We start from the raw sequence: 19,223 nt of genomic DNA, 5'->3' as shown, positions 1-19,223 counted from the left end.
ATCCAGAGACAATAGAGTGACCTGGAATAGATTTTTGTCTGAACAAGGAATGATTTAATTGCTGCAACTGGCTAGACAAATTTTCCACCCAAGGTGGATTAACCATAGGGACAATTTGTGGCTGTAATGGCACAGGTGGTCCCATAGGGGGTGTAAGTCATTCCACCAGAGTACCCAGTAGGTTTGTGAATGCAACCCAAGGTGGCTCCTGATTGGGTACAGGAGCTGCGGACTGACTGGGAGATGTATGATACATAGTACATAGTTACATAGTTGGTGAGGTTGAAAAAAGACAAGATGTCCATCGAGTTCAACCTGTATTTTAAATTATAAAACACTTAGATGCTGTAGCCCTGGATATTTCTATCAGTTAGGAATTTATCTAATCCATTTTTGGACTAATTTAGTGAGTCCACCATTACTACCTTCTCTCGTAGGGAATTCCGGATCTAGTGTTCCTTCTAGGATGAGGCAGGGGCAGGGCGCCGGAGTTCGGGGGCACATTGGCGCGCGCGCCCGAAACGAGGGCGCGGCCATGCAAATTAGGGGGTGTGGCCACCCCGTCATTTTAGTGGGTGGTGCGGCCCACAGACACTACTATAGAGGGCGTCTGTGGCCATCGACGTCACTTTTGGGGGCGTGCCCAGCACCTCCATCGGTGCTGGGCTTCCCCCAGCTCTCTCCCAATGCGTGAATGGATACCGCGCACATGCGCACGGCATCTTTACACGCATGGGAGGGCAGGAAGTGGGCGGCTATTCTAGCAGGGCGCCGCAAAAGGGGCAGGGCGGGTTTTGCCTTCTAAAAAATGGGCAGGGCGCGGCGCCCTGCTAAAACAGCCTAGAGTGAACACTACAGATCTTTATTGCTCTTACTGTGAAGAACTCTTTCCTCCGTTGTGTATGACATTTTTTTCCTTTTTTTCTACACAGACCATCATACACAGTTTCCCCCTCTGGTAAATCTTTGGCGCATGCTCTGCATGATGGAGGAGCGTCCACAGACTTACTGCCCTTCTTGTTAGACATTGTACACAAATGCAACAACAGAGCGAATTAGTACGATAAAGAAAGACATAGTACAATACCTGCAAATAAATCCGTTAGTATGTGACTGTAGACACAGTACACAACACCAGCAAATAAATCCGGTATTATGTGACACAGTAGAATACACGTAATAGGTAAATACTGTGATGCACTATATATATGACCCTGACGCGCCAAGGGGGTCATTCCGAGATGATCGCTCGCTAGCAATTTTTAGCAGCCGTGCAAACGCATAGTCGCCGCCCACGGGGGAGTGTATTTTCGCTTTGCAGGAGTGTGAATGCCTGTGCAACAGAGCGCCTGCAAACACATTTTGTGCAAAACAAGACCAGCCCTGTAGTTACTTAACCTGTGCGATGATTGCTGCGACGAGTGACATGGTAATGACGTCAGATACCCACCCAGCAAACGCCCGCCACGACTGCGTTTTTCCAACCACTCCCAGAAAACGGTCAGTTGACACCCATAAACGCCCTCTTTCTATCAATCTCCTTGCGTTCAGCTGTGCGATTGGAATCGTCGCTAGAACCAGTGCAAAAACACAATTGACTTAGTACCCGTACGACGCGCATGCGCATTGCGGTGCATACGCATGCGCAGATTAGCCGTATTTTTTCACTGATCGTTATGCAGCGAACAACGGCAGCTAGCGATCAACTCAGAATGACCCCCCAAGTTCCTTAGGGTACAGAATATAGTGATAGATATATCTGGGAAACACTGAAAGTGAAACCAAACAGCAAATACAGGCACACACAGTCACAGGCAATGCAGATAATTATTATGACAATAATACTGCACTAGGCTAGTATATGTACAGACAGGGTCAGATTAACAATGGGGCTGATGGAGCTGCAGCTCCAGGCCCACCATCAAAACAGGCCCACTGCTGTAGACAGAATAAAAACATTTTCCTGCTACACTACAGCATTCCTGCCAGCGGCCACCCGAGGCCCCGCCCACTGAATCCCTGTGGCTGTTTTTAACTTCAAAATTCACCGTCAGATACATGGCCAGAGCCGGCCCTAGCCATATGCACTAGTCGCTGAGAGGCCCTTCATGTATCTATTATCGTGATTTTGGTCTGCAGGAAGCACTGCTGGCAGTCAATGCAGGAGGAGAACGGTGGCTCTGGGTGAGGGGGTGGCAGCCTCCTGCTCCCCGGCTATCCGGACTCGGAGAGGAGGGAGCCGGCGATGGCCCCAGTCCCGGACACGGACTGCACAGGAGGAGCTACTTGTAGGAGCCGGGACAGGGAAAGTTCAGGCCGTGGGCAGAGGGGTAGATTACGACAAGGAGTGTGAGGCGCTCACACAGTCTCCCTTCCTCAGCACCGGCGCCCGGCCGCTTCCTGCCTGACACGGAGCCGCTGCGGGCTCCCTCTGTGTTGGTGCCTTATGCCAGCGGTTGGTCTCCGATGCTCCCTGCAGACTAACATCACCACCAGCCGGGAATCTGAGAACACCAGGGGTTGCCTGGTCTCCTGTGGCTGCATCTAACTCAACGGTAAAGCGGCGAAGGCCAATCACCGGAGGAAGGGGCTGGCGGTTCCATGAGAGCAGAGGGTCCCATTTCAGGTAGCCCCCCAAAAGGGAGGTTTCTACAGCACTCCTGCACATACATACAGTATGGCAGTATGACACCCCTCTGGCTTCTGGCCCTCTATTGTTATTTCCCCCAGAGGACATCCCTTCCCAGGTGCAGGGGGTTTATGGGGTGTGTGTATGTGGGGGCAGTGGTAGTAGGGAGTGTGGTAGGGGTAGAGGATTCGGGTGTATGTGGGGCGAACAGGGAGACTAGGTTGTGTGGAGGTTTGGGGATTATTGGGTGTATGTAGGGGAATAGGGTGTGTCTAGTGTGGGTAGAGGGTTATGAAGTGTACTGTATGTGGGGGGACAGGTGGAGTAGAGTATGTTAGGGGGTAGATGGATATGGGGTGTATGTGGGGGAACAGGGGGATAGCGGTATGGAGATAGGGGTTGGGTATGCGGAGATAGGGGGTGTATGTGGGCTGTGGGGGATCATGGGGAGTAAGGTTGTCAGTAAGGTGGGGAGGTGCCGTTGTCAGTGAGGCTGTCAGTGTGTAGTCTCTGTGGGCTTGATATACTAAAGGAAAATGCGTCCAAAAAAGCCTAAACTGACATTTCTGGAGTTTGGCCGCATTTCCCACAAGTACCAAACTTAGGGCCTAATTCAGACCTGATCGCAGCAGCACATTTGTTAGCAAATGGGCAAAACCACGGGGGTCATTCCAAGTTGATCGCTAGCTGCAGTTGTTCGCATTGCAGTGATCAGGCTAAAAATCGGCATTTCTGCACATGCGTATGCCCCGCAATGCGCACGCGCGACGTACAGGTACAAATCCCATTGTGGTTGTGCACAGAGTCTAGCAAAGTTTTCAGTCGCACTGACGGCCGCAAGAAGATTGACAGGCGTTTCTGTATGTCAACTGACCGTTTTCAGGTAGGGTTTGCCAAAAAGCAGGCATTGCTGGGCGTTTGCTGGGTGGGTGTATGACGTCAAATCCGGACACGAATAGGCTAAAGTGATTGCAAGTGCTGAGTAGGTTCAGAGCTACTCAGAAACTGCACAAACTGTTTTTGCAGAGCTCGGCTGCACATGCGTTCGCACTTCTGCTAGGCTAAAATATACTCCCCAGTGGGCGGCGGCATAGCGTTTTCAGGGCTGCTAAAACTAGCCAGAGAGCCATCAACTCGGAATAAGGGCCCATGTGGATTGCAGGTGGGGTTGATATAACGTGCAGAAAGAGTTAGATTTAGGTGGGATATTTTGTTTCTGTGCAGGGTAAATACTGGCTGCTTTATTTTTACACTGCAATTTAGATTTGAGTTTGCACACACCCCACCCAAATATAACTCTCTATGCATATGATACATCTGCCCTACCTGCAGTGCACTTAGGGGGTAATTCAGCGTTGATCGCAGCAGCTATTTGTTAGCAGTTGGGCAAAACCATGGCCCTCATTCCGAGTTGTTCGCTCGCTAGCCGCTTTTCGCAGCAGTGCACACGCTAAGCCGCCGCCCTCTGGGAGTGAATCTTAGCTTAGCAGAATTGCGAACGAAAGATTCGCAAAATTGCGAATAGAAATTTCTTAGCAGTTTCTGAGTAGCTCGACACTTACTCTGCCACTGCGATCAGTTCAGTCAGTTTCGTTCCTGGTTTGACGTCACAAACACACCCAGCGTTCGCCCAGACACTCCCCCGTTTCTCCAGCCACTCCCGTGTTTTTCCCAGAAACTGCAGCGTTTTTTCACACACACCCATAAAATGGCCAGTTTCCGCCAAGAAACACCCACTTCCTGTCAATCACACTCCGATCACCAGAACGAAGAAAAATCCTTGTAATGCCGTGAGTAAAATACCAAACTTCTTAGCAAATTTACTTGGCGCAGCCGCAGTGCGAACATTGCGCATGCGCAGTTAGCGGAAAATCGCACCGATGCGAAGGAAAATAACGAGCGAACAACTCGGAATGAGGGCCCATGTGCACTGCAGGTGGACCAGATATAACATTTGTAGAGAGAATTAGATTTGGCTGGGTTATTTTCTTTCTGTGCAGGGTAAATACTGGCTGCTTTATATTTACAATGCAATTTAGATTTCAGTTTGAACTCACCCCACCCAGATCTAACTCTCGTTAACTCTAACTGCACGTTATATCTGCCCCATCTGCAGTGCACATGGGGGGTCATTCCGACCCGTTTGCACGCAGCGGTTTGTCGCTGCGGTGCGAACGGGTCTGGAATGCGCATGCGTGGCAGTCACACTGCGCATGTGCGTCGTTGCCCGGCGACAGGGGTCGCCGGGTTACTTCGCGGATAACGAAGAAAGCGGTCGCAAGAAGATTGACAGAAAGAAGGCGTTCCTGGGCGTCACCAGACCGTTGCCTGCCATTTTCGGGGAGTGGTGAAGAAAACGCAGACGTGTCCAGGAGAATGGAGGGCGGATGTCTGACGTCAAAGCCGCCCCAGCATAGCTGACATCGTCGCACAGGGTATGTTCAGGGCTAGTCTTGTCCTGCATTAAATTTTTTTAGCTTAGCAGGGCTGCACAAGCGATCGCAGCCCTGCAAAGCTAAAATACACTCCCCCATAGGCGTGTACTAGTTGATAGCAGCAGCAGCAAAAGGTTGCTGGCTGCGATCAACTCGGAATGACCACCATGGTTTTGCCCATTAGCGAACAAATTTGGCCCTTAGTTTGGACACGGTGGGTAATGCCAGTATGTACCCCATAAATGTCAGGAAGTATCACATAGCGGTCATGTGATCTAATGTGTCCAATAAGAGTATTCTGTCATTATACAGTGCAATTTGTTTTTATATACAGTATATAAAATATATATAGATATATACTGTGTGTGTATTGATAATGTCGATATTATCTTAAACCATAAAGCTATACCTCTAGATACACTTATATCGTGGAGCCGCTATGGCCGCTAGACTGAATACACGTGCTACGCACTTGGTACGCTATTTGCGTACAGAGTCCCGTACGTGGTACGTACACACGCCGCGCTGAGTGTACAGAGTACGCACAGCGCACGCACACACAATTGATAACCTTTAAACCTTATTAGTAGTACAATGTGATATGATTATTCGTACACTCTAAACCATGTGCCGTAAAGCACTTGTAAGGATGTTATACCTCAAACCTTAAGTAGCGCTGACGGTATAAAGTACCCGCAGTGCGTACACCTTATCAATACTTATAAACCTTATACAGTAAAATACGCTTTAAACCCTTGCAGGAAAGTGAGGACACAACACCGATTTGAAGTTGAAACCACAGGGTTCTAAGGCCACAGTGGATTATTTCAAAAGGTAAAACAGTACAAATCATACACTACAGGCTAACAAGATAAATCTAAAACAGAATAATGGCTACAGAGAATGTACATACGTGAGAATGTTCGCAAGCGCAACCCGGCCGGTCCTCCGCTTGTCAGGTAGAAAGCGTTCAGAGTCTTCTGACCGGCCAGGCAACAACGGGCTTTTTATACACAATTTACATACGCAATACAATGGTTACTGTAATCTCATTGTCCATTGGACACAGAGATGTGTCTTTACATTACAGGAGAGGTCATAGGTTGATTTGAAAACGTGGGCGATGTCTTTCTTAACTGCTCTTGTGGGTGGTATCCTCTGGATTCCCGCCGCATACATAATATACAGTAAATACAGTTAATGTCTATATTCTACTTCTGCACATAACTATACGCTGGAACATGCGATCTTTCTCTAACCAATACCGGAATGTTACCCTTAAAATACCCTACAGTTGGATACTAGACATCACCTTCTAACCTTTACCTAAACCTTCCTATCATGCAAAGGCGAATCCCTTAGTCCTGGAACTGTTTAAACTGTTGATACTCGCTGATGTGGTGTAGGGGAACTATGTGTGCAAAATGCACTATTTGGGTTAAATATGTAATGTTCTGATAACCCTCTATGTCGCTCACAAACTCCGCCGTAAATACCCTTACCACGCGCAGGATCGCAGGAGCGATCCTACGCAAATTGCGGATATGTGCACGCACGGCGGAATAAGTGCACGCGCAGCGGGCATGTGTATGGGGTTAGTACATGGTGTATGCATTTACAATATTTTTTGACTTTGACAGTATGTATGTATATATATATATATATACACCGTATATACTTGAGTATAAGTCGACCCGATTATAAGCCGAGGCACGTAATTTTACCACAAAAACCTGGGAAAACTTATTGACGAGTATAAGCCTAGGGTGGGAAATGCAGCTCTAGCCGTACACAGCCCTCATACTGCCAGATATGCCCCCACAGTGCCAGATATGCCCTCATAGTGCAACTAAACTCATCCTCCACTCACTGGTCATCTCACGACTTGACTACTGCAATGTTCTCCTCACTGGCCTTCCTTGCTCCCATCTTGCTCCCCTCCAATCTGTCCTGAACTCCGCAGCTAGGCTTATCTTCCTCTCCCGCCGCACCACATCTGCCACTCCCCTTCGACAAAATCTACACTGGCTCCCATTCCCCTACAGAATCCTCTTCAAACTCCTCACCCTCACATACAAGGCCATATCTTATTCCACTGCTCCCTACATCTCCAACTTCCTTTCCCTTCATACTCCCTCCCGCCCCCTACGGTCGACTAATGACCGTCGCCTCTTCACCGCCCTGGTCACTGCTTCCCATGCACGAGTTCAGGATTTTGCCCGTGCTGCACCCCTTCAGTGGAACGCACTACCCCGCTCCATTAGACTCTCCCCGACCTTGCAAAGCTTCAAACGGGCACTAAAAACCCACCTATTCATCAAAGCATACCCTCCCGATGCATAACCCAGTGCTGAAGCCGCGCCTCCACCCCCCTGCCTCATGCCGTGAACATCTCAGCTTTGCTTGAATACTGCCATTAGGCTACCTCCCACTTGCCTGCACCTCTTGTCATCTGTCTGTCGCCCTTCCCCACTAGATTGTTAGCTCTTCAGAGCAGGGCCCTCTTTCCTCTTGTTATCTAAGCCCTCGTCGACACATTGCACTCGCAGCTCTCCCCTACTCAACGACCATCTTTATCCTGCTAGTCAAGGCTCATCCCCATCTATTGCCACCAGCCTCTAGTAGTACGATGATCACTCCATCAATACTTACATCTTAGCTGTATTATGTCTTGAGAACGTGTGGTGCTCTGTTACCTGTACTCTTTCTGTTATTTATTTACTGTAATGCTATGTTTTGTCTCCCTGTACTGTCCATTGTACGGCGCTGCGAAACACATGTGGCGCCTTATAAATAAAATGTAATAATAATAATTATAGTGCCAGATATGCCCTCATAGTGCCAGATATGCCCCCACACTGCCAGATATGCCCCCTCAGTGCCACATATGCCCCCCCCCCCCCCAAGTGCCAAATATGCTCCCCCAGTGCCAGGTACAACTTGCCCGCTCCCCCGCTGTTTTGTGAAGGAGGGACACGGAGGGAACAGCGCGCGCCTCTCCTGTGTCCCTCCTGCGTCAGGTCTATTAAATGAAGTGCTGGTTCGTGAGCCAATCAGAGCTCACGAACGGGTACTTCATTTAATAGCCCCGCCGCTGCAGCCGGAGACGCAGGAGGGACACAGGAGAGGAGCGTGCTGTGCCCTCCGTGTCCCTCCTTCCCAGGAACTGACTCGAGTATAAGCCGAGGGGGCTTTTTCAGCATTAAAAAAAGTGCTGAAAAAGTCGGCTTATACTCGAGTATATACGGTATATATATATATATATATATATATATATATATATATATATATATATATATATAGCACAGTACAGTCCTAGACCGGAGGTATATATCAGAATAAACATACAATATATCCTGTAATAGGTACACCTTTTTTTCTTAATTAATGCTGTCTGTGTAAAGACATGTACAATACTCAAGTGTCTGTAAAGTCACACCACTGTATACAGGCAGCTTTACAAGGGAAACCTTGTCCTGCAGTCCCAGAGACTAGCCGCAACTATGTTTATAAGATGGCGCCCAGCGTCTCAGTCAGGGAGTGAGGGAAAGTGTGACGCAGCTCCAGGGCAGGGAGAGGCTACAGGTCAAGCGCCAGCTCCCCTATGCTAGACTTCCACCCCGGGTACTAGCGAGCCTTATTAAATGGGGCATTAGTACACCCGACCTGTGCTCATTTGCCCTGGTGGTCTAGTGGGGTACCTGCTCGTTGACAGTGTCCACGCCAGCGTTGCGATCCGTCTCACTAGGTCACGGATGGAACGCGATTTAAAGGCGGGTTCAGTCTGGGAAATCCTCTTACCTCCTCCCCGTAGCAGCCATGCGAAACAGGAGAGTGACTGCGACCGTGTGCCTAAAGCCGGAGCGTCTCCGCCTCAAGTACCCATGAACAGGCCGCGGGAGTATGGGACGCCGCTTGGGAGGTGATGGAGCTGCAGTGCTGAAGTGTCACCATAACATACAGCGCTGACAGCCCAGTTTTGAATTTTCGTTTTCATTTTCTGCCAGAAAACGAGATTTATGTTAAGAACTTACCGTTGTTAAATCTCTTTCTGTAAGGTACACTGGGCTCCACAGGTAATAACATCGGCGTGTAGAGTAGGATCTTGATCCGAGGCACCAACAGGCTCAAAGCTTTGACTGTTCCCAAGATGCATAGCGCCAACTCCTCTATAACCCCGCCTCAATGCACAGGAGCTCAGTTTTTGTTAACCAGTCCAATGCAGTAGCAGGTAAAAGAGACGACAATCGTTAGTAGCCACATACACCAAACACTCACGTCAGGAGAGGGTGTCAGCGGCTAATGCCATACCAACCCAAAGAAGTTAACTGTGTCAAGGTGGGCACCCTGTGGAGCCCAGTGTACCTCGCAGAAAGAGATTTAACAACGGTAAGTTCTTACCATAAATCTCGTTTTCTGCTGCGGGGTACACTGGGCTCCACAGGGAATGACATTGGGGATGTCCTAAAGCAGTTCCTTATGGGAGGGGAAGCACTGTAGCGGGCACAAGAACCCGGCGTCCAAAGGAAGCATCCTGGGAGGCGGAAGTATCGAAGGCATATAACCTTATGAACGTGTTCACTGAGGACCACATAGCTGCCTTGCACAATAGTTCAAGGGTCGCACCACGGCGAGCCGCCTAAGACGGTCCAACAGACTGAGTAGAAAGGGCCTTAATGGTAGCAGGAGCTGGAAGACCAGCCTGTACATAAGCATGTGCAATCACCATTCTAATCCATCTGGCCAAGGTCTGCATATTAGCAGGCCAGCCACGTTTGTGAAAACCAAACAGTACGAAGAGAGATTCAGACTTCCGAATGGAAGCAGTTCTCTTCACATAGATACGGAGAGCCTGTACCATATCTAAAGACTGCTCTCCAGAAGACAACTCCGGAGAATTAAAGGCAGGAACCACAATCTCCTGGTTAAGGTAGAAGGAAGACACCACCTTAGGTAGGTAACCAGGGAGTGTTCTAAGAACTGCCCGGTCACGGTGAAAAATCTGATAGGGGGACTTACAGGAAAAGGCACCCAGGTCTGAAATGCGTCTAGCAGAGGCAATGGCTAGCAGAAACAAAACCTTAATGGAAAGCCACTTAAGATCTGCGGATGCAAGAGGTTCAAATGGAAATTCTTGCAAGACCTCCAAGACCACCTACAAATCCCAAGGGGCCACAGGTGGGACATAAGGAGGCCGAATATGCAACACACCCTGAGTGAAGGTATGAACATCAGGCAGAGATGCAATTTTTCTCTGAAACCATACCAACAAGGCAGAAATATGAACCTTGAGGAAGGCTAGACGAAGACCTAAGTCCAGGCCTTGCTGTAGAAAAGCCAAAAGTTTGGCTGTACTAAACTTGTAAGCGTCATGATTGTTATTTGCGCACCAAGCAAAGTAAAAATTCCAGACCCTATGGTAAATCCGAGCAGAAGCCGGCTTACGGGCCTTCAACATAGTTTGAATGAATGCCTCCAAAAAACCTTTGGCCCTCAGTATGGAAGCTTCAAGAGCCACGCCATCAAAGCCAAGCGGGCCAGATCCTGGTAGACACAAGGGCCCTGAACAAGGAGGTCTGGTCATTGTGGAAGTAGTAGGGGACGCACTAGCGAGAGGCCCTGGAGGTCTGAGAACCAATGCCGTCTGCGCCACGCGGGAGCAATCAGAAGTAGTATGCCGCCTTCTTGTTTGAAATTCCTTATCACTCTGGGCAGTAGAGACACTGGAGGGAACACATATGGCAACCGAAAGTTCCACGGGATTGCCAGCGCATCCATGAACGCTGCTCGAGGATCCCTTGTTCTTGCTCCGAAGACCGCAACCTTGTGGTTGTGTCGAGACGACATCAGATCTACGTCCTGAGTGCCCCACTTGTCCACGAGGAGTTGAAATACTTCTGGATGGAGGCTCCATTCCCTGGCATGCACGTCCTGACGACTGAGAAAGTCCGCTTCCCATTTGAGGACCCCCGAAATTAACACCGCCAATCGAAGAATCCTTGATACTTACCTCATTGCCATGCGGCTTTGAGTGATTTATGTACGCCACTGTGGTGGCGTTGTCCGACTGTACCTGAACAGTTCTGTTCTGAATTAGATGCTGGGCCAAGTTCAGCGCGTTGAACACCGCCCGCAGTTCCAGAATGTTTATTGGGAGGCGAGATTCCTCCTTGGTCCAACGACCATGAAGGGAGTGTTGTTTTAACACCGCACCCCAGCCTCTCAGACTGGCATCCGTCGTCAGAAGGACCCAGTTGGGAGATCCAGAAGGGACGACCCCCGCTCAAACCTCGGTCCTTCAGCCACCAGCTCATTGACAGACGGACCTCCGGAGACAAGGAGATCAAGTGAGACCTGATCCGGTGAGGCAGGTCGTCCCATTTGGCAAGAATCAGTTTCTGCAGAGGGCATGAATGGAATTGAGCGTACTTCACCATGTCGAAAGCTGACACCATGAGACCTAGCACTTGCATCGCCAAATGTATTGACACTTGTGGACGAGATAGGAAGTATCGAATCTTGTCCTGAAGCTTCAGGACCATCTCCTGAGACAAGAACAACCGCTGGTTGCGGGTGTCCAACAACGCTCCCAGATGCACCATGCTCTGCGCAGGGACCAGGGAAGATTTCTTCCAGTTGATGAGCCACCCGTGAGCTTGCAGAAACTGGATAGTCAGATCCAGATGGCGTAGGAGAACTTCCAGGGAAGTCATCCAGATACGGTAGGATCCTGACCCCTTGACGGCGGAGTACAGCCTTCATCACCGCCATGACCTTGGTGAAGACTTGCGGAGCCGTGGTCAAGCCAAAGGATAATGCACGAAATTGGTAATGGAGGTTGCCCACAGCAAACCTCAGGTATTGCTGATGCGGCATTGCAATAGGAATATGCAGATAAGCATCCTGTATGTCCAGGGAGACCATATAATCCCCAAGTTCCAAGGCCAGAACAATAGAGCGAAGGGTTTCCATACGAAACTTGGAAACCCTGACAAATTTGTTCAAGGACTTGAGGTTGAGAATGGGCAGGGAAGACCCATTCGGTTTCGGGACTAGGAACAGTGGTGAATAGTACCCCTTGCCTCTCTGAGCCAGAGGCACCTGTACTACCACTCCTGTGTCCAGGAGGGACTGTACCACCGAATGAAGAGTTTTTGCCCTCACCAGATCCGAAGGGACGTCTGTCAGGCAAAATGGATGAGGGGGACGTTTCTTGAAGGATACGGCGTAACCTCGAGTGACGACTTCCTGTACCCAGGCATCTGAAGTGGTCTTCAACCATTCCTGGGTAAACCCAAGAAGTCGGCCCCCCAGCCTGGGTTCCCCCAGGGGGAGGATCAGCCCATCATGCAGCAGACTTGTCAGTTTTGGAAGCAGGCTGACAGGCAGCCCAGGCCCGTTTGGGTTTGGGCTTAGTATGTTTGGAAGTGCGGCCGTGTTTCGGGTACGCCTGACCTTTTGCTTTTCCTGGAGGATGAAAGGAACGAGAGGAAGTACTCTTAGCCTTCGGCGCCGAAGGAGCAGTACTAGGCAGACATGCCGTTTTAGCAGAAGCTGAGTCAGCCACTATCTTGTTGAGGTCTTCTCCAAAAAGAACGTCTCGGCACCTCTAGGGTTTTTTTGGAGTCCAGATCAACAGACCAGGACCGCAACCAAAGAATCCGGCGAGCCAGGATAGATGTAGTAGAAGCCTTGGCCGCCAGAATACCGTCATCAGAAGCCGCCTCCTTCACATAATGTGAAGCTGTGACAATATATGACAGGCATTGTCTAGCGTGATCAGAAGCATTGGAAGGCAACTCTGCCTCCAACTCCTGGGCCCACACCTCAATAGCTTCTGCAGCCCAAGATGCTGCAATAGTGGGCCTATGCGCAGCACCAGTTAGGGTGTAAATTGCCTTTAAACAACCTTCCACACGCTTATCCGTCGGTTCCTCCAGAGATGTGACGGTAGTCACAGGCAGAGCTGAGGATACTACCAGCCGCGCCACTTGCGAATCCACTGGCGGGGGTGTTTCCCAATTTTTACTTAGCTCCGCAGCAAGAGGATAGCGAGCCAGCATCTTCTTGTGAGGTGTGAATTTCTTACCTGGAGTTTCCCAGAATTCCTGAAGTATGTCCACTAAGTGGTCAGAGTGAGGTAAAACTTGCTTAACCACTTTCTTACGTTTGAACCTGTCCGGTTTCTTAGGAACGGCATCAGGCTCTGCGTCATTAGTTATCTGAAGAATCATCCTGATCGCCTCAAACAAGTCAGGAACATCTACCTGTGACCCAGCCTCCCCATCAGAACTACCAGGATCAGAATCTGAGGGGTCAGTATAAACACCATCCTCATCGGATGAGGTGTCTGGAACAGTGGTAGACTGTGAGGAAGTAATGGCCCGTTTAGATGACCGCTTGGTCTTAGGCGGGCGAGAGTCAGATTTCTTTTTAGACAGTGACTGGTTTAATTGCTGTAACTGACTGGAGATTTGATCTGCCCATGGCGGATTAACTGCAGGGACCATAATCTGTTGTACCGGCACAGGAGGTCCCATAGGGGGCGTAAGTTTAGTTACAAGCGTAGTTAATATAGAGGAAAATGTAGCACAAGGTGGGTAATTTTGAACCCCCGTTGCCACTATTCCACTGGGGGGTAGGGAACCCCCAGAACCTGAACTCTCTGCTGCCAAGTTTTCCTCAAATATGCCTGCAGCGTCACCTTAACACACTGTGGGATCAGCTCCAGCTCTGTTGCTCCAGCTCTGACATAGCCAAAAGCACAATCTCAGGCAACACAGTACAATATCAGCAGCAATATACCTGATAAGCACCCCCTGTGCAGTTTATATATTCCGCAAACAGGGAATTCAAGAGGTATATGGTGACTAAAGATCACAAAGAAACAACGAGTTTTATGGTAAGAACTTACCTTTGTTAAAACTCTTTCTACGAGGTATACTGGGCTCCACAAGGATAGACATAGGGGTGTACAGTAGAATCTTGATCCGAGGCACCAACAGGCTGAAAAGCTTTGACTATTCCCAGAATGCATAGCGCCGCCTCCTCTATAACCCCGCCTCCCTGCACAGGAGCTCAGTTTTTAGTTAACCAGCCCAATAGAAATGGCGCCCATACACTGACAGGGAGTGAAGGAGAGACAGATATGCAGCTCCAGGGCGGGAACATTTGCAGGAAATGGCGCCCCAGGGCTGGGGGAGGGGATTCAGGTCTAAGCCTTATCCCCCTGCTAGCAAAACCACCGGGTACTGTGGGCTACTATTAAAATGGTTTAGAGAGAAAACCTGACCTGCGCCCATGCCCTGGTGATCTAGTGGGATCGCCTGTACTGCCACAGTGTCCACCGCCAGCGCGCGCGGCCCACCTCCCACTGACCGCACCAGATCGCGATAAAGTACGGGTTCCGCAAGCGGGACCCACTCACCACCTCCCGAAGTGCGGGCACGCGATCCCGGAGAGTCCCCGTCATGTGTGCCTGACCATGAAGAAAACCGGAGTTTCCTGCTGTAGTTACCCGGCAACCAGGGCTCGGGAGTGTACAGCGCCGCTGGGGAGAGCTGGAGCTGCAGCAGTGAATGTCTCTGACATTTACACACCGCTGCTGCCCTTGTAGTCTTCACTTTTTCTTCAAATAAGCTCTTCTTAGGGCTGCCTGGAGCAGCCCCTCTGTTATGTACCTGCTATCTGCGGCACCAACTACAAAACTGAGCTCCTGTGCAGGGAGGCGGGGTTATAGAGGAGGCGGCGCTATGCATTCTGGGAACAGTCAACGTTTTTCAGCCTGTTGGTGCCTCGGATCAAGATCCTACTCTACACCCCCTATGTCTATCCTTGTGGGGCCCAGTGTACCCCACAGAAGAAATCCTATTTTCTCTTACGTCCTAGAGCAGCCTTTTTCAACAGGTGTGCCTTGGCACACTGGTGTGCCGCGAGCAGTTGCCAGGTGTGCCGCCACACAGACCCTCCGCCGCCCGCCACACAGACCCTCCGCCGACCGCACACAGACATGCCGCCGACCACACACAGACCCGCTGCCGCCCCCCACATAGATTTGCCGCAGCAGCCAGCCAGACATGCCTGGTCGCCGGGCAGCGCTGCACTTCAGCGACAGCCAGCCCATGACCTATGGTGACTCATAGGTCACACACCGCATGTCGCATTCCCCCGTTTGCAGTGCACAGTACACTCACTCACTCGCTGCTGCTCCTCCTTCTCCTCCTCCATGCTGCCTCGTCCCAGTGCTCCTCACTTCTCCCCACAGAGAGGGCAAGATTTATGGTTACAATGAAGGTGGGGTACCTTGGCAAGCGGTTTGCAGGCTTCCGTGCATTAGCCAATTCACTAACTAAACCCCCATCATTTATTCATTGATGTTGTGAGGATAAGTGAGCTTATTTTGATGAGTGCTGAACTTTCAGTTTCTATATTTTTGAGTAGGTGACCATGGGCTACATGCACCCCACCCTATTAGTGGCGAGTGCGGATACTGCACCCCACTTCTGGGGTGGCGAGTGCTGTGGTTTTCTATTTTTGGTATATTTTAGGGTTAATCCCTGGTTAACTCATTAACTGTGGCCACAAGCTTTGTTCATGTACCCCTATTATCTTAAACCTGTGTCAGCTGCCTTTCAGTAATTTATCAGCCAGTGTCAGGTGACTAGTGTACCCTTTAAAAGCCATGGAGTTCATGGCAGGTACACCTTAAACCAAGTGGGCATATTTGCAGTTATATTATGTGATACAGTTGCCAGGTTTTAATTTTTATGATTTTGTGATAGTGTAGGACCTGCATGAAGGTGGGGTACCTTGGCGAGCGGTTTGCAGGCTTCCGTGCATTGGCCAATTCACTAACTAAACTCCCATCATTTATTCATTGATGTTGTGAGGATAAGTGAGTTTATTTTGGTGAGTGCTGAACTTTCTGTTTCTATATTTTTGAGTAGGTGGCCATGGGCTGCATGCACCCCACCCTATTAGTGGCGAGTGCGGATACTGCACCCCACTTCTGGGGTGGCGAGTGCTGTGGTTTTCTATTTGTTGGTATATATATATATATATATATATATATATATATAAACAAACAAACATTAATGTGTGAGGAATTACTATGGTGGGGGGCAGGTGTATGGAATTACTATGGGGAACAGGTGTGTGGAATTACTATGGGGGGGAAGGTGTGTGGAATTACTATAGGGGGGCAGGTGTGGGGAATTACAATGGGGGCATGTGTGGGGAATTACAATGGGGGTATGTGTGTATAATTACTATGGGGGGGCAGGTGTGTGGCATTACTAAGGGGGTAATGAGTGGAATTACTATGAGGGCAGTTTGTGGCATTAATATAAATCTGTTTTATTACAATGGGAGCCAATGTGTTTTATTACTGCGGGGCCAAATAAAACGATGGTGTGCCTTGGCAATTTTAAAATCTTGGTTAGTGTGCCACGAGTTTAAAAAGGTTGAAAATCACTGCCCTAGAGGATACTGGGAATCCATTTAGTACCACGGGGAAGTACCAAAGCTCCCAAACCGGGTGGGAGAGTGCTGAGGGTCCTGCAGAACTGATTGATTAAACTGAAGGTCATCAGAGGCCAAGGTATCGAACTTCTACAACTTTGCAAACGTGTTTAAACCTGACCAAGTAGCTTCTTAACAGAGCTGTAAGGCCGAGACACCCCCGGGCAGCCGCCTAAGAAGAATACACTGACCTAGTCGAGTGGGCCTGTACAGATTTTGGAATCGGCAATACTGCCATGGAATAAGCATGCTGGATAGTGAGCCTGATCCATGGACTGCTTTGTAGCAGGACACCCAATCTTATTGGGATCATAAAGAACAAACAGCGAGTCTAATTTCCTGTGACTAGCTGTTCTCCTCACATACACCTTCAAAGCCCTCACAACATCCAAAGACTTTGAAGTAACAGAGGTGTCAGTAACAACCGGAACCACAATTGGTTGGTTGATGTGAAACGCAGACACCACCTTAGGAAGAAATTGCTGACGAGTCCTGAGTTCAGCTCTGTCCTCATGGAAGATTAAATAGGGGCTCTTGTGAGACAACGCCCCCAGCTCCGACACACGACTTGCTGAGGCCAAGGCCAAGAGTGTGACGGTTTTCCATGTAAGATATAGTACGTCTACCTCCTGTAATGGTTCAAACCATTCCGATTGGAGGAACTTCAGCACCAAATTGAGGTCCCAAGGTGCCATGGGAGGCACAAAGGGAGGCTGGATGTGCAGAACACCTTTCAAGAATGTCTGGACCTCAGAAAGAGATGCCATTTGTTTCTGAAAGAAAATGGACAAGGCCGAAATCTGGACATTTATGGAGCCCAGACGTAGGCCCACATCCACACCCAACTGCAGAAAAAGCAGGAAACGTCCCAGATGAAATTCCACCACAGAATATTTTCTGCTCTCACACCAAGAGACGTATTTCTTCCAAATACGGTGGTAATGTTTAGATATTACTACTTTCCTGGCTTGGATCATAGTCAGGATGACCCTGTCAGGGATGCCTCTCCTGGCTAGAATCAGCCGTTCAACTTCCATGCCGTCAAATGTAGCCGTGTTAAGTCTTGATAGACAAATGGCCCCTGTTGCAGGAGATCCTCGGGAAGAGGTAGAGGCCACGGATCTTCCAGGAGCATCTCCAGAAGAGACAAGAGGCCATCATTTCAATTTGTGGACATCCCCATCGACGTGTCAAGTACCTGAACACCTCCAGATGAGGGCCCCACTCCCCCGGATGCAGGTCGTGTCTTCTGTGGAAGTCTGCTTCCCTGTTGTCTACTCCCGGAATGAAGACCGCCGACAACACCACAGCGTGTTTTTCTGCCCAGAGGAGAATTCTTGATACCTCTGACATTGCTGCTCTGCTTTTCATTCCGCCTTGTCGGTTTATGTACGTTACTGCCGTCGCATTGTCCGACTGAACGTGAATGGCCTGATCTTGAAGAAGATATGAGGCCTGCAGAAGGGCGTTGTATATAGCCCTTAGTTCCAGAATGTTGATTGGAAGGACGACTTCCTGACTTAACCATCTTCCTTGAAACTGCACCCTCTGGGTGACCGCTTCCCAACCTCTGAGGCTTGCGTCTGTGTTTAGTAGAATCCAATTCTGAATCCCGAACCGTCGGCCCTCGATTAGGTGAGAAGTCTGTAGCCACCACAGAAGAGAGATCCTGGCCTTTGGCGACAGACGGATCCTCTGGTGCATGTGAAGATGCGATCCGAACCATTTGTCCAACAGATCCAGCTGGAAGGGCCTCGCATGAAACCTTCCGTACTGAAGCGCCTCGTAAGAGGCCACCATTTTCCCCAGAAGACGAATGCATAGATGCACCGATATCCGGGTTGGCTTCAGGACATACCGAACCATTGACTGGATTACCAAAGCCTTTTACAACAGAAGAAAAACTTTCTGTGACTTTGTGCCCAGTATCATTCCCAGAAATGGGAGCCTCAGAGTTGGCTCTAAGTGAGATTTCGTGATCCAAAAGTAGTTTGGTTGTGAGACCAATGCTGTCCAACAACCTTCCCCAGGACGGTGCCTTTATCAGAAGATCATCCAGGTACAGAATTATGTTCACTCCCTGCTTGCGAAGGAGAAACATCATCTCTGCCATCACCTTGGTGAACACCCTCGGTGCCGTGGAAAGACCAAATGGCAGGTCCTGGAACTGGTAGTGACAGTCCTATAGTACAAAGCGTAGATAATCCTGGTGAGGCGGACATATCAGAATGTGAAGGTACGCATCCTTGATATCCAGAGACACTAGGAATTCCCCCTCCTCCAGACCTGAGATTACCGCTCTCAGAGACTCCATCTTGAATCTGAACACTCGTAAGTACGGGTTCAACGATTTTAGATTCAAAATCGTCCTTACCGAACCGTCCGGTTTCGGTACTACAAACAAGCTGGAATAGTACCCCTTGTTTTGTAGATGAGGTGGAACTGGAACAATGACCTGAGTCTGTACCAGTTTTTGAATGGCATCCTGTAAGGTTATACTTGCCTCTTGTGAAACTGTTAAGCCTGATTTGAAGAATCTGTGAGGTGGGAGCTCCTGAAACTCCAGTCTCTAGCCTGGGAAATACGATCTATCACCCAGGGATCTGGCATGATGTTGTCCAGATGTGCCTGAAATTTTT

At 49.5% G+C, this 19,223-nt stretch overlaps 1 protein-coding gene across 3 annotated transcripts in view; it reads right to left on the bottom strand.

Moving 5' to 3' along the window:
* The window catches only part of MSI1 (musashi RNA binding protein 1), a 335,031-nt gene that overhangs the window by 240,901 nt on the left and 74,907 nt on the right, over positions 1 to 19,223 (bottom strand). The window lies entirely within an intron of this gene.

This window comes from Pseudophryne corroboree, chromosome 1, assembly GCF_028390025.1.
Source record: "Pseudophryne corroboree isolate aPseCor3 chromosome 1, aPseCor3.hap2, whole genome shotgun sequence".
Classification (NCBI taxonomy): Eukaryota; Metazoa; Chordata; class Amphibia; order Anura; family Myobatrachidae; genus Pseudophryne; species Pseudophryne corroboree.
The sequence above is the reverse complement of the archived record's forward strand: the minus strand, read 5'-3'. Positions and strand labels throughout refer to the sequence as shown.